Source organism: Thamnophis sirtalis, unplaced genomic scaffold (genome assembly GCF_051295495.1).
Source record: "Thamnophis sirtalis isolate CommonGarterSnake01/CBP01778 unplaced genomic scaffold, rThaSir2_p1.2 scaffold_13, whole genome shotgun sequence".
In the NCBI taxonomy this organism is placed as follows: domain Eukaryota; kingdom Metazoa; phylum Chordata; class Lepidosauria; order Squamata; family Natricidae; genus Thamnophis; species Thamnophis sirtalis.
Genome location: NW_028261393.1, coordinates 9,203,625 through 9,219,973, shown reverse-complemented (window position 1 = coordinate 9,219,973; position 16,349 = coordinate 9,203,625). Strand labels below are relative to the sequence as shown.

The window sequence follows — 16,349 nt, the reverse complement described above, 5'->3', positions numbered from 1 at the left end:
GAAAGGGACACCCACCTAGCCAGCAAGATCAGGTGAATAAACCTTGGTGATCAATAGATGTTAAACCAGATTATGCTTATTTTCCAGATTATTTTCCAAAGTAGCAAAAGGCAAGACAAGAAGCAATGGGTGGAAACTAATCAAGGAGACAGGCAACCTAAGAACTTTCCTAACAGTGGGAACAATTAACCAGTGAATAGCTTGCCTTCAGACATTGTGAGTGCTCCATCACTGGAAGCTTTTAAGAAGAGCCTAGATAGCCAGATATTTGCAATGGTATAGAATCTTCTGATTGAGCAGGATGTTGGAGCAGAAGATTTCCAAGGTCCCTTCCAACTTTGTTATTCTGTTACCCTCACGTCCCTACATCAACAGGGGGATTAAATTTTTGCAGACACCCAGAAAATTAATTTCAGTCAATCCACTCAAAAGTATCAAGCGGACTTTGCGAATTATATCAGAAAGCTAATTTTAAATAATCAAATCAGAGGTCTGATCTCCCTGGATAATTCTGGTACTTCTGCATCTGTGCAGAAACAGCAGCATCTGACTTGATGTTGAACTCCATTATCTAATTCCAAATCAATGAAATAATGGAGTTCAAACTCAAGGCAGAATCTGCTGTTTTTGTACGGTTGAGTCAAAAATCAGATGGATTTTGGATGTCAATTTGAGCTGCCCAATCCAAATGGATCATTTATTTTTATTTATTTATTTGAATTGGTATATCAGCTTGGATTCTATATACATTTGTACAGGTCTGTTGGGACTTCCCCTCCCACTGTATGTCACTGTCACTGCCAGCTATGGGATTACCCTTAAGGAGAGAAGAGTCTATAAGTTAGAGCCAGGGATGGGTTTCTCGCCCCGTTCCAACCGATTCGGTTGGAACGGGGCCGGCAGCGTCCTCGTGCATGCGCGCTGTGCACACATGCGTACTAGCGCCTGTGCGATGCTCCAGCTGCTCCTGGAGGATTGCGTAGGCGCTGTATGCATTCTGCGCATGCGTGGAAGCGCAGAACTTGTCAAAACCGGGTAAGAAACGCGGGTGGGTGGATCCTTCGGCGTTCCCAGAAGTTACTTACTTCCGGGTTCGCCGACCAACCAGTTCGCGGGGACCGCCGCGAACCGCCTGAAACCCACCCCTGGTTAGACCTAAAGAAAGCTCTGTTGCCTTCTCGTCAACCCAGAGCTACAAATATTCTCTTCTATTGAAACCATGCCACTGGTAAATATTCACGGGGAAAACGCAAGCAGTTTTTCCAGTCTGAAATAAACAAAAAACGCAATTACTTCTGGTTCTTGTATTTTTAGTTTATTCCGAACTGTTTGAGGCTCACTTTCTTAGAACTTTAAACTTTAATAAGATGTGTATGCTGCCCACTCCTTTGGGACTCTGGGCGGCTCACAAAGTAAAAACATTTAAAACACAATGTTAAAAGTTAATACAACATCCATTCCATCAGGTGGGGCTGGAAATTAATCAACAGCCCCAGGCCTGCCGGAACAGTCAGGTCTTGGTTGCTTTACGGAAGGCCGGGAGAGTGGTGAGGGTCCGGATCTCTGTGGGTAGCTCATTCCACAGGGCCGGTGCAGCTACAGAGAAGGCCCTCCCGCGGGGAGCCGCCAGCCGGCATTGTCCGGTCGATGGCACCCAGAGGAGGCCAACCTGTGTGATCTTATTGGTCGTTGGGAGGTGCAGAAGATTATCCAGTCTTAAAAGAAGGCTTATATAACTTATTCCAAAGGTTGGAAGACAACCTTTAGGGTGACTCCATTCAGCCCTAGGGAAAATTACTTAAATTAGGAGTAACTTGTGGACTGAAGGTAATGCCCTTTACTCTTCTGTATCCCTCAACGTGCCCATAGTCACCCAAAATAATCCCTACAGTTTTCTCAAAATTAGGCAGAAGAAGGTCCAAATCACTAATAACAAAAACAACAGGCTTGTTTTAGGCTACTGACTCTCTATTGGTATGCACCTCAGCATCTAGAATCTTCTCATTCCAGAAATCCTGGGGAGAAACATAGCAATAGCAATAGTATTTAGACCAGTGTTTCTCAACCTTGGCCACTTGAAGATGTCTGGACTTCAACTCCCAGAAATCCCCAGCCAGCGAATGCTGGCTGGGGAATTCTGGGAGTTGAAGTCCAGACATCTTCAAGTGGCCAAGGTTGAGAAACCCTGGTTTAGACTTATATACTGAGGTAAAACTATGAGGTAAAACTTTCTCTTAACATCTGTATGTTGAACATTTCCATAATGGTGATTTATACCATCACCCACACTGTTATTAGTCAGATGAAACTGCAGGCACTCCTTGCTTAGTGACTGCCTCATTTAGCAACCCTCTGCAGTTACGACAAAGATTAAAGTGTAACTTTACAACCCATTATCATGCTTGTGGCCTTTGCAGGCCCGTAAAGCAAAGGACAGCTGAAGTGTGTGTGTGTGTTGTGTAGGCTTGTGATGGAATAGTTTGATCCAAGTAGAGTGCCCTGCTCCCCCAACAGAATCACGATACCTTCCACTGCCTTCAAGCAGTCAAGGAACGGCACTGGTTCCATTGGTTTCTAGAAAATAGCTCCTTGTCCTATGCAGTGCATTTACACAAGGACCATTCCTTGAGGCAAAACTATAAGTTGAGGAGGATCAACCTTCTCTCAAGGCTTGGTGAGGAAAAGGCACATGAGCAATCCACACACAAGAGAACAGGACCTGCAGATATAGGATACTGAATGACAGAGTTGGAAGGGATCTTGTAGGTCACCTAGTCCAACCCCCTGCTCAAGGAGGAGACCGTATACTATTTTTGACAGGTGGCTGTCCAGTCTCTTCTCGAAAGCCTCCAGTGGTGAAGAACCCACAACTTATGAAGGCAAGCTATTCCTTTGGTTGATTGTTCCGAGACGAGGTGGTGCAGTGGTTAGAGTGCAGTACTGCAGGCCACTTCAGATGACTGCTATCTGCAGTTCGGCGGTTCAAATCTCACCGGCTCAAGGTTGACTCAGCCTTCCATCCTTCCGAGGTGGGTGAAATGAGGACCCAGACTGTGGGGGCGATATGCTGACTCTGGAAACCGCTTGGAGAGGGCTGAAAGCCCTATGAAGCGGTATATAAGTCTAACTGCTATTGCTATTGTTCTTGCTGTCAGAAAAAAAATTCTCCTCATTTCTAGGTTGAATCTCTCCTTGTTCAGTTTCCATCCATTATTCCTTGTCTGGCCTTCGGGTGCCTTGGAAAATAGGTTGCCCCCTCTCCTCTCTGTGGCAACCCCTCAAATATTGGAGCATATCATTTCTATGTCTATCATGTCACCCCTAGTCCTTCTCTTCACTAGACTATCCATGACCAGTTCTTGCAATCATTCTTCATATGTTTTAGTCTCCAGGTCCCTAATCATCTTTGTTGCTCTTCTCTGCACTCTTTCGAGAGTTTTCTTGTTTTTTTCCCCCCTAATAGCAATCATCTATTGATAGCAACACAGGGAGGAATCTGTGAGAACCATTCAAAAGGAAACAACCTCAGTCCAAAAGCTGCAATATCACAGCTACCTAAGAACTCATTCCAACAAGCTGTCCTATAACAACATCATCTTAACTTTCCTCACCCCCATGGGAAGCAAAGCATTGTGCCGGAGTGTGCTTGCATTCTACTCTATGAAACCTTCACATTCCCTTGCTTGATGAATTTTTTTTAATCTAATCCAATTTGAGAGACCGCCTGCTGCCAATTACCTCCCACAGACCCATTAGATCTCACAGGGTTGGCCTCCTCCGGGTGCCATCTATCAGCCAATGCCACCTGGCTATTACCCGGGGGAGGGCCTTCTCTGTGGCAGCTCCCGCCCTCTGGAATGAACTCCCCGCAGGGATTCGGACCCTCACCTCTCTCCAGGCCTTCTGAAAAGCCGTCAAAACCTGGCTTTGCCGGCAGGCCTGGGGGTGATGAGTTCCCTCCCCTCTCGACATGTATGGTTGTGCGACTGTTGTCTACTTTTATTATTTGTATTTTGTCTTTTATGTTCCCCCTTTTTTTCCCCCTTGAATTGTTCGCCGCCCTGAGTCCTCCCGGAGAATGGCGGCATACAAATAATAAAAATACAAATACAAATACAAATTTCCTTATATCTACTTCATATCCTAGCTCAGAAAGCCCCTATAAAGAGAACTAAAAGGCTAAACAATCAGAAATGATACTACATTGTTTCTTTAAAAACAGACGCTCCCTTACCAATATGCTTTCCTTTGGACAAAAGAGAAGAAGAAGGAACACAATCAGAACAGGGAGTTTCATCTTTACTTCTTCTTGGTACCATCCAAGTGTGAATCCACCAAAGTGGAGAGTGAGTCCTCTGAGTTTCTACATTTATGTTACTTAGCCTGGATGGTCAAGGAGACCAATCCAATTCTCTTGTGAGATTAAAGCAGGATTGACATCATCATCCTCCGAAAAACATTTGTTTGCCCCAAAGGAGAGGACAATTTGGTATAAACAAAAACTCTATTAGCCTGTGGTTTCAAAGCAGATGAATTTAAACTTTAACAAATAAAATTGCTAATCCAGCTGGGTGTCCTCCAGATTTTCTCTCTTCAAGCCAATTGAAGAGGTCAGGCTAGAACAATAGATGATGCAGATAAACGAACATTCTGCACAGTTGGGACGATATTTAGAAAGTAAATGCATACGCAGTACTAGTTTCACATAGCTCTAAAGGTACCCTCATTATAAATTAACTACATCTTTCATCATGTTCAAGCTGAGTTGGCTTCCCTAAGAGCCGAGGTGGCGCAGTGGTTAAATGCAGCACTGCAGGCTACTGCTAGATCAGCAGTTCAGCGGTTCAAATCTCACCGGCTCAGGGTTGACTCAGCCTTCCATCCTTCCGAGGTGGGTAAAATGAGGACCCAGATTGTTGGGGGCAATATGCTGACTCTCTGTAAACCGCTTAGAGAGGGCTGAAAGCCCTATGAAGCGGTATATAAGTCTACTGCTATTGCTATTGCTTCAGCCTGAACAAGGATGGGACAAGCCTTGCCCCAAAGCCTCCAGGACCATCTTTCAATTTAGGCTTAAATTTCCTGGATGTCAACTTTTCATTCCTTGCCTTTTGTGAAAACCCTTTATCAAACATTTTTCAGTATAGGTTATAGGTTATAGGTTTATTATTTATAGGCCGCCCTTTTCCCTGAGGGGACTCAGGGCGGCTTACAGTTCATAGGGAGGGGAATACAAGACAGTGAGACATAAAACACTACATAATTAAAAATAGAACACAACATTCATCATTCGGGCGGGGACGGATTGCAATCTTGGAGTATGGAGGCACCTCCTTTTAATCATCCCATCCTTTCATCTTTTCTCCTCTGTGGAAGCTCCGGCCCTTTGGAACGAACTCCCCGCAGAGATTCGGACCCTCACCTCTCTCCAGGCCTTACGAAAAGCCGTTAAAACCTGGCTGTGTCGGCAGGCCTGGGGTTGATGAGTTCCCTTCCCCTCTCGAATTGCGTGGCTTTTGGTTGTTTTTAAATGCCCTGTATTTTGTAGTTTTTCTTTTTTGTGTGTCTTTCCCTTCCCCTCCTTGGGTTTGTGCACTGCCCTGAGTCCCGCAGGGAATAGGGCGGCATATAAATAAAATGAAACTCAAACTCAAACTCTCCTTTTCTGTCTACAGTCCACTTCCCGAATTGCCAGAGCCTTGTTAATGATGAATTCCTTGGGTATGCCAGTTAATCTGTTTTGGCTATGTACAAAACATTTTTTCCCTGAAGTTTGAAAATGGAAATAATGATATTATTTTATTTACACTTATTTGACCTTGGTGAAGAAAATCAAAACTGGTTAATACATGGCTGGGAGATCATCACAAAGTCCCACTGCTGTACGATAGATTTAAAAGGTAAAAATGAACCATCCATTTATTCTGGAAAAAAAGTTGACGCCAAATCACTTAACTACTTCTTTGTTATCAAAATAACTACCAGCAATGTTCATCTAGCTTGGGATTTGGAAGAGTCTGTAACTGGTATCTCTGCTGCTTTTGAGGTCTGTGTTGTTGAGGAGCAGGGCAGAGGGACAGTGCTCACTGTTTGATTATCCTTCAAGGATTATCCTTCCTCCCTTCCTTTCCCAGCTCCCTCCCTCCTTCCTTTTTTTCAGACTCACTTCATTCTTTCCTTCTTTCCTCCTTTCCTTCCTCCTTTCCTTCCTTCCTTAATTCCTCCCTTCCTTCCTTTTCCCAGCTTCCTTCCAGAATAGAGCTGGAAAGGACCTTGGATGTCTTCTAGTCCAACCCCCTGCTCAAGTGGGAGATCCTATACAATTTCAGACAAGTGGCTGTCCAGTTTCTTCTTAAAACCTTCCAGTGTTGAAGGATTCACAACTTTTGGGTTTTGCTTCTGAACAGGTAAGGATAGAATTGGACAGTTGACTAGCTGTATTATTGTCCTGGTTCTTCTATAAGTATCCAAGACTCCTGGAGAATATAAGTGAGTGCGCAAATAGAGTTTCAAATACCAAATATTTGAATTCATATTTTAGTTACCATTCTTATTTATTTGTTTGTTTTGTTTTGTTTGTCACTTATGTACAAGGTAACAGGAATAAGAATAAACATGAATAAGAGCACAGGAAATGGGGCAGTAGGACAGGGATGTTAGGCATGCTGGTGCGCCAAGGTGGCGCAGTGGTTAAATGCAGCACCGCAGGCTACTGCTAGATCAGCAGTTCAGCGGTTCAAATCTCACCGGCTCAGGGTTGACTCAGCCTTCCATCCTTCCGAGGTGGGTAAAATGAGGACCCAGATTGTTGGGGGCAATATGCTGACTCTCTGTAAACCGCTTAGAGAGGCCTGAAAGGCCTATGAAGCGGTATATAAGTCTACTGCTATTGCTATTATTATGCACACCCCCTTACAGACCTCTTAGGAATCAGGTGATGTCAACAGTAGGCAGTTTAAGGTTAAAGTTATGGGGGGTATGTGGATGCAACAACAGAGTCAGGTAGTGCATTCCAGGCATTGACCATTCCATTTCCATTCTAATATGATTGTAATTATGATTAAACAAGAATAACATCAAGAGACCTCCTTCCTTCCTTCCTTCCCTCCCTCCCTCCCTCCTTCCTTCCTTCCTTCCTTTCCTTCCTTCCTTCCCAGCTGCCTGCCTCCCTCCTTTGTCTTTCCCTTCTATTCTTAAAAATTCTGTCGCCAGGAAAACCAGAAAATTAAGCAAAACAAAGGGTTTGTCTTCCCTTTTACTGCATTAAAAAAAAAACAAGCCAAGAATCCAGTCATTTTGTTTTTGTTTTTATTCACTTAAAATTGTTGCTACAAAATGCTGAATAACAATCCAATGATTGTACGTCAGAAGCTTTGCAACTGCCACAATCTTTCATTTGGTCCAACCAGCGGAGCATGAATGGCATTCAAAGATTTACGTAGGTATCTGTCATCCAATAGTCGAGCTAGGGGTCATTTCAGTGCTCCTGTAAAATGGGTTTCCTTTGCCATCAGGGAAGCAATAATTGCAGCATTGTTTCATATATATTTTTTGCAAATTGATTTAATTAAAAAGATTAATGAGCTTTATATGATAAAATATAAGATTAATGAGCTTTATTATATCATATAAATATTTTTCTTGCACCCTCTTTATTGAGAAAAACTAGTCAGTATATGTATACCTTGGTTTCCTAGGAAAACTGATCTGAATTGCAGGAATGGCTCTTGAAAAATAATACAATTGACAGAGTTGTTAAAAAAGCATCTCCCCAGCTTTCTGTGGCTATACCTGCCTTAACTGCATTATTTCATCTGGAGAAAACTGTTTTCACTGCAGAATTTCAGCTTCTGACTGTGAATATTCAGCAAAACATATGCAGCTTTTGCTATTTATGAATAGACAGAATATTTCAGGTGCAATCAGGCCTTTAGCTTAGCATCAATTTATTAAGATTGTTAAAGGGACAAGGTAATTCATTTGGGCCTTCTTCCAATCCTTACATATAGTTTATCTTGTTGCTGTCAGCCTGAGAGACGCAAGACCAGATAAATTAATTCTCCTTTTTCCCAGTTGCCTGCTTGTCTTCTTTCCTTTCTTTTCCGTTCCCTTCCTTCCTTCCTCCCTTCCTTTCCCAGTTCCTTCTCTCCTTCCTTTTTTTCAGACTCCCTTCCTTCCTTCCTTCCTTCCTTCCTTCCTTCCTTCCTTCCTTCCTTCCTTCCTTCCTTCTTTCTTTCCTTCCTCCCTTCCTTTCCCAGTTCCTTCTCTCCTTCCTTTTTTCAGACTCACTTCCTTCTTTCTTTTTTCTTTCTTTCTTTCTTTCCTTCCTTCCTTCCTTCCTTCCTTCCTTCCTTTTCCCAGCTTCCTTCCGGAATAGAGCTTCTAGTCCAACCCCCTGCTCAAGATCCTATACAATTTCAGACAAGTGCTTGTCCAGTTTCTTCTTAAAACCTTCCAGTGTTGAAGCATTCACAACTTCTGGAGGCAAATTGTTCCACTGCTTAATTGTTCTCACTGTTAGGAAGTTTTTTCCTTAATTCCAGGTTGTTTCTTTCCTTGATTAATTTCCATCCACTGTTTCTAATCTTCCCTTCCTGTGTTTTGGAAAATAAGTTGACTCCCTGAACTTTTGTGGCACCTGGTCAAATATTGGAATACTGCTCTCATGTCCCTGCTTTTCTCTAGACTAGCCAGATCTAGTTCCTGCAACCATTCTTCACATGTTTTAGCCTCAATGCCTTTAATCATCCTAGTTGCTCTGTTCTGCACTTTTTCCAAACTCTCAACATTTTTTTGTAAGGCGGTGACCAAAACTGGATGCTCTATTTCAGGTATGGCCTTACTAAGGTTTTATAAAGTGGTACTTAATTGGGATGTAATTTCCCTGGCCAAAGTGTCATAGTTGCTTGCCATTAATTGCAACCTTTTCCAAAGGCTCAAGAGTGTGTATAAGAGTCATGCTGGTATCCACATATGAGAGGAATTTTCCAAAAAACGGTGGCCCTTCAGGTTCTTTGAGACCATACAATGCTCAATATCGCAATGTACCATAGTTGAATGTTAAGGAACATGTTGTTGAGTCCCTAGGGAGTGGGCGGCATACAAATCTTATTAAAGTTGCAAAGAAAGTTGCAAAGTTGAATGCTGATCCTACTATCTGTGCCTGGACTTGTGACCATTTCACTTAAAGCTATTTACTGAAGCTCTCATGGGTCAATGAAACAGAAGCGTGTTTCATGCACAGGACAATGTACCATCATTCCTTTTCAATTCAATCTCATTACGTTTTCCTTCTTGCTCTCTCCTATTTCTGTTTCTTTTGTTTAAATGATTAAAAGTCCCTTCAGTTAAGGGAGTTTGATTCTTGTGGACATGTTATTTCCATGGCACCGATACCTTTTGAGGTGTTTTAAACTTCTGCTCTGGGGTTTCCAAAAGTCCACTGTTCAAGTTTAATCAGGTCCATTTATCTCATGCCCAGCTGATGTGCCATTCCCCAAAGCTGGGTTAGGCTGAATGTTCATCTCATTGTTCAATGTTATTTTTTTTTAACCAGAACCTTATTTTTGGTGGTTTTTAAAAAAAACAAAAACAAAGAAACGATTTTAGTGCAAATGCATTTTTATTTTATTTTAGCAAAGCTTCTGCCATCCTCCAGAATAGCAAAGGGCAATTCTCACTGCCCACTGCCTTCTGTTACAAAGGTGGGAAAATCAAACTTTCAAAATTTATGTCTAAATTACACTACAGAGATTTGTGAACTTCATTCTTAATTAAGGTTGGGGTGGCAGGGTAAATAGCGATGAGCGGGCAGTCCTTGGAAACCTGATTCAGCCGTCTGGGTATATCCGATCTGCTAAACAAACAAGCAAAATAACAAACAATTATCCAGATTTCCAGTGTTAATTTGTAGACATATATTAGCTTTCTGCAGATCTAGACATCCCACCTTTGTTTAATGGTTTTTAGGGTAATGATAAAGATTTCATTGTAGGAAGTACAAATAGATATAATGCCCCCCCCCCCACTCCTTTTATTTAGAAGTAATATACAGATGCTACGTATTGGAGACATAATGTGTCTTTTGTTTTAAAGAATGCAGAGAATCTTGCTACAATTATTAAGTCATGCTTGATCTGCAGTCAGTACATTCTCTAGAAACTGCACGGAAAGTGTAAAGAAATTCTTGGTTGAAAAACTGCGTGCAGAAAACATGGTACACATGGAATTTAATGTGTACTTTAAGAGTGCACGTAAAGGGAACCCCATCAAAAGTATGTGACTAACAGAACTGTGCAAACAGAAATTGATGTACTATAAATCTTTCTTCCTTTTTATAAAGCAAAGAAACATCCAAACTACTGTAGAAATTGGACTGAATATATTGAAAGTGAGCAAACTGCCCATCATCGTGTTCATTCCTATTCTGAATGCAGGTTCTTGGGAACAAGGACAAGGCAGGTTATCAAGGTTTTTCAGGAGAATTTAGCTTGCCATTTGGATGCCTGCTACAAGGACATTAGTCTGATACAAGCTTTTCGTATACTCCATAATGGTATTTGGACATGTTACACTTTTGCTGAATGAAGACATGTTAGTATCTGAATGAGATACAAACCCAAAACCCCAGGATATCCTGAGCCTACTTGATGATATCCTGAACCATGATGTCTGACATTTTGGGAACAATGTCATGCCAAGCCCTCAGAATTAGAATCCCACATATCTAACATTTCTGGAAATAATAGGCGTAGCACAGCATTCCCTTATGAAAGGAATAGGTGGGTGAGAAAGAGACAGCAACATTCTTAAACAACAGATGTTTAAGAAGGTAAATTCAACAAGCAGAGGTTGCATTTGTACAGAACAAACTGGATTACTTGTCACCTTAGAATATCTTTATGGATTGATATTTCAGGGCAACTCAAAACACTTGAACTATTTATGATTCGCTGTAATGCGTGAATCCAAATCATGGCTTCTTTCAGGAACCAAGTTTAACATGTGCAGTGAATACAATCCTGACATAGTGATTAACCAGGCTAAGTTCCTTTGTAAAGAGGACTATTCATATTTGGATTTTAGCTAGTTAATTGTTAATTAGAAATACTCACCGTATCAATTTTAAAGCTAAAATAGAATAAAATAACAGTTATGTTCCATCTAGTACGTTAGTGGATGGCTAATAGTTTACTGAGGTTACTGAAGTTGTCTACTTAAGATTATTCAAATAGCTTACTGCTGAATAGGTTGTTAAATAAACAGTTGACTGAATAGGTTACTAATAATGAACAGTAATCAAAGTTCATGCATTACATTCTTTTTCCTTGCATTGCTCACAATGCAAGGATTGCTCGCAATCTGAGTTGTAAAGCCAAGAAAAGGTGAAAGAATTGGGGTGTAGGTAATATTTATTTAGCTTTTTTTTTTTTAATTCTGCCACCATACTCAATAATTGCCAGGTCATAATTTGTACCATTTCCATAGGTCTTATTGGAGATCTAAAGAATTTAATTATTATTATTACAGTCTTAGCTGCAATCAAACATTTTAAGGCAGGTCTGTTAAAGGCTGAATTGTTGCACATTGAACATACAATGGTTGGTTAGGTTTATCTATGGTAGTTTTTCTTGGTGGGATGGAGAAATTTAACACGTATTGCAAAGCCAGCTTTTTGTTTCTGGATAATACAATAGATTGCTTGAAGCTATGAAACTGATTAATGAGTTTATTAGTTTGATGTTAAGGTTAGCACTATGAATAGCACTTAGGGTTATATTCTGCTTCAAGGTGCTTTATAGCCCTCTCTAAGCAGTTTACTGAGTCAGCAAATTTCCCCCAACAATTTGGGTACTCATTTTACCCACCTCAAAAGGATGGAAGGCGAATCTGGTGAGATTTGAACTGCCAAGTTGCATGCAACTAGCAGTCAGCAGAAGTAGCCTGCAGTAATGCTGCAACCACTGTGCCACCAAGGTTATGAGCAAAGGTTATGAGCAAAAATCCTAACTCTTTCATTCAAAGAAATAACACTTCCTTTTAAACCATATCCTTGAAAAATTAATAGTAAAACTTACATTTGCCAGAATAGAAGTAAGCTGGAATAAAATGTGTGAAATTATTGTTTTGTTTCAAAGGTTTAACAAAGGATATGAATAACTTTTCTGGAACATCTGTCTACTAGCAAGGCTTGATACATTGTTTACATAGCAGGTATGAATGAAAATGGCAAATATAGTCCCTAAATTAAACGAACAAATAAAAAACAACCCCACTTTTATTTTCATGCTATTTTTTCCTCTTTTGATGCATAAAAGAACCATAAGTACTCTGTGAATAGCTTATATAAAGCACACAGAGAACTGGTTCAAAGCAATCTTATCTATGTAAAACAAAGCGTGTTTAAATATGCGGCAGGCTAAACATGAAAGAAGCAGGTTAATATGTGCAGTGAACACAATCCTGAATAGTTGTTAGCCAAACACATGTCCTTCATCTAGAGGATTCTTCATATGTGGTATTTATTTAGTTAATTGTTAATTAGACACTCACTTCATTCTTATTCTGGTTCAAAATCTAAAGTGGAAAAAAGAAATAGTTAGTTGCCTTATATATTTACTGAGTGAGTAATGGGTTACTAGATCTATAGATTACTGTGGTTATTGACATTTCAGAAACTCAAACCACTTGATCTACTTATGGTTCACTATAATACATGAATCAGAGCATGCTTCTTTCATGAAGCTAGTTTAGTATTTTCAGTGAACATAACGCTGACCCAGCTGTTAGCCAAATCGATGCCCTTCATAGAGAGGATGATTCCCATTTGATGTTCATTTAGTTAAATGTTAGCAAGACATACTCACCTCGATGAGGTTTTGAAATCTTAGCAAGAGATTAGCACACTCACCTCTCCGATAGGGCTCAGCTAAAATGGAGAAACAGAAATAGTTATTTTCCTTGTTATGGGTTACTCATTGTGCAACAGATTATTGGATCTATATTTTATTCAGGTTACTGATATTTCAGGGAAACCCAAAGCACTTGATCTATTTATGGTTTGTCCTAAATGTAAATCCAGAGCATGGCTTCTTTCAGGAAGCATGTTTAGTATATGTGGTGAACACAATCCCAGAATAGTTATTAACCAAAGCAAGGTCCTTCATAAAGTGGACAGTTCATATTTGGTGTTTATTTAGCAATAGTAATAGCACTTAGACTTATATACTGCTTTATAGTGCTTTACAGCCCTCTCTAAGCAATTTACAAAGTCAGCATATTGCCCCCAACAATTTGGGCCCTCATTTTAACCCCCTCTACCCCTTGGAAAGATGGAAGAATGAGTCAACTTTGTGCCTGGTGAGATTTGAACTGCCAAATGGCAATCAGCCAGCAATCAGAAGAAGTAGTACTGCACTCTAACCACTATGCCACTGAGGCTCAATAATATATTTAGTTATTTATTAACCAGAGAAACTCACTTTAGCGGCCAGTTCACCCTAAAATAGAAAAATGAAATCGTTATTTTCTTTCATATAGATTGCGGAGTGGGTAATAGGTGATTGGATCTATAAATTACTAAGGTTATTGAAGTAGGTTATTCAAGATTCATCAACAGGGGTAAAATAAACATGGGAAGTAAAATAGGAAGTTTTTTAAAGAATGGAGCTGCTATCCAAAATGAACAAAAGTAAAAAAAGTCCAAATCAAGAATCCAAATAGTTTCAATTCATTAAGCAGCTCTCTGAAATATACTAAAAACCGTATTTTCAAAGTACAGAAAAGATTTGCAATACCCAGCCCGAGTATGTGTTGAACCAAAGTTAAATAATAAATAGTACAGTTATTATCCATCCAATCATTTTTTTTTTTTGCCTTTGAGTCATCCACGAAAAGTAATACTGCTTTGCGGATCATTTAAATCATTCTAGAGTGTTAAACAATTTTCCTAAATTTACTTGCTTATAGCAATCAACAAGTTTTTGGGCAACACTCCCTAAAATAAATATGTGAATAAAATTTTAAAACCCTCTTAGTTCACACATACTCCTCTCTTTGATGCAGAACATACCATAACTCTCCTGCACGTTTGACACATAAAAATGTCTATTTAATTTCAACAGAAACTCAACTATGTGTTGCTCTGCCAAAATACACTGATAACCTGCACATTTTATATGGACAAGGAAGATTTGCATACAGTTATTTCTCCAGGCAATTGTTTCTCTACATTTTGCAGGTAGCTCTCAACCTACAACCACAATTGGGACATGAATTTCCATTGCTAAATCATGCTTGATTTTACAACATTTTGTGCCACCGCTGTTAACCAAATTGCTCTTGTTTTTATGTGATTCTTAAGTTAATCGGGCTTCCCCCATTGACTTTGCTTGTTGAAAGATGACTAGGAAGGTTGCACATGGTGATCACATGACTCCAGGACACTGCAACCATCCTAGGAATGGGGAGAATAATATATCCTGCCAGAGGATATCTTGTAATTTCAACCATGTAGAACAGGTTGTAAAGAGCCCCTATCTGCAAGCGGCAGAATTATGCCACCATTCTCAGTCTTTGTGATTACCTAGGGTGCTTTTTCCAATAAATCATATGGTGCCTTTCCCAAAATGTAATAAATTAGCTGAAAATCATTAAGGAATAAATGATTCCTTCTGATAACATTGGAGAGTTGAGCAATTCCTTCAATACACACTCGTAACTCATCAAGCCTTTACGTTGTCAGCCTCCCTAACTTGAAACTAAGAGATAAAGAAGCAAATACACATCAAGAGTAATATCTACACCCATCAGGGTAACCACACTATTATTCTAGTGACTGCTGTTTCTTATGATGTCTTTTCCAGTATGAGGGGATGTGGTCAGAGACTGTGGAAAGTAGTAAAACAGGTAGGGCTAAGTTCTTTGAACGGGGTGTGGTAAGAAGGGGGCTTGTTTGTTGGAATGAAGGGCTCTCAGTTAAGGACCTTATTTGATATAAAGTTCTACTGAAAAAATCATATCTGTCTATGCATTTATGTGTAAAAGGGGGGAGTTAAGAACTGCACTGGGCACATTAATTCTCTGCATTAAGAGATGTATTTTGAGCATTGATTCCCTCAGTCCAAATAGCATTCTTAACTAACAGAAGACTTCTAAATTTATGTAGGACTTCAAGTAATCCTCATTCGGGATTTTTGACGAATGCTTCCTAAACTAAAGATTTCTCTCTTTTTGATGCATAACACACCATAACTGAAGAGCATATTTATTTTATCATGTGTTGGAGAACCGTTTCAAAGGCATGCTGGTTATCCTATGTGTGTAAGGCAAAACATTCACACTCTGGTGTCTGTTCAGAAACATATCGTAGGCTAATGCAATAAAAGTTAAATTTTCTAGGCTTCCTCTAGATGAGATGGGCAGCAAACAAATCTAATAAATAAATAATAAATAAATAAAATTTGACACATGAGAATGATTATTTAATTTCAAAATGAAAATTCAGGTATATTTGTTACACTCTCAAAATATACTGGTAACTTGCACATTTTCTAAATAAGTAGAAGTAGAAGATTAGTAATACTCACGGCATTATTGGTCCCAAGCTAAATTGAATAATAAAATAGTACAGTTATTCCTCCATGCAATTGTTTCTTTATCTTTGAGACATCCCCAAAAACATAATATTGCTTTGCAGATCTCTTAAACCAAAACAGTTTGACCAGGTCCCTTTTGTTCTTATTTAAGGACATGCGTGGTGAACAAAATCCTGGGGTGGTATAGAGAGCTATTCCCATTTGGTATTAACATCATTAATTGGTAAATAGACACACTCAATTCTTTGTTTCCTAGCACCTAAAGTAGAAGACATAAATAGTTATATTCCTTGTAATAGGTTACTGGATCGATAATAAATCACCAGATCTATAGGTTACTGAGGTTACTGAAGTAGGTTGCTCAAATTTAATCAGAAGCAAAAAGTGAACACAGCAAAAAATTGGAAATGAAAAAAATGAGCTGCTATTCAAAATTATGAAAAGAAAAATAAGTTATTGCATGCATATTCTCTAACTTGAGAAGATACAAACTAATTGATAAATTTTTTAAGCAGCTGCAGAAGCCCAAGGTTGCTATGAATATCAAGTATCTCCTGGCAAGGAGATTCCAGTGAGTAATAGATGGGACAGATAGATCTATCAAATAATCAGATTTCAAAATCCTTCCCTTCCACTTTTGCATGATTATTAATCCAATTATACATGCAAACATTAGGAGACTATGATGAAATTATCCAAAGTAAAAAATGAATATAAAACACAAAGGTTTTTCTTAATCTTTGCTCCTACTTA

The 16,349-nt window shown here is 39.6% G+C and overlaps 1 long non-coding RNA gene across 2 annotated transcripts; it reads right to left on the bottom strand.

Annotated features, from left to right (window-relative positions):
• Positions 1–9,603: 9,603 nt before the first annotated feature.
• On the bottom strand, positions 9,604–15,062 carry LOC148043012 (uncharacterized). 2 transcript variants are annotated; one of them, XR_015698402.1, is made up of 5 exons: positions 13,482–15,062; positions 12,553–12,928; positions 12,078–12,098; positions 11,115–11,130; positions 9,604–9,853 (listed from the first exon to the last, which is right to left on the bottom strand). It is a non-coding gene; the product is annotated as an uncharacterized LOC148043012 (long non-coding RNA). The 2 variants fall into 2 exon arrangements; XR_015698401.1 differs by having other exon boundaries at positions 12,553–15,061.
• Positions 15,063–16,349: the final 1,287 nt, after the last annotated feature.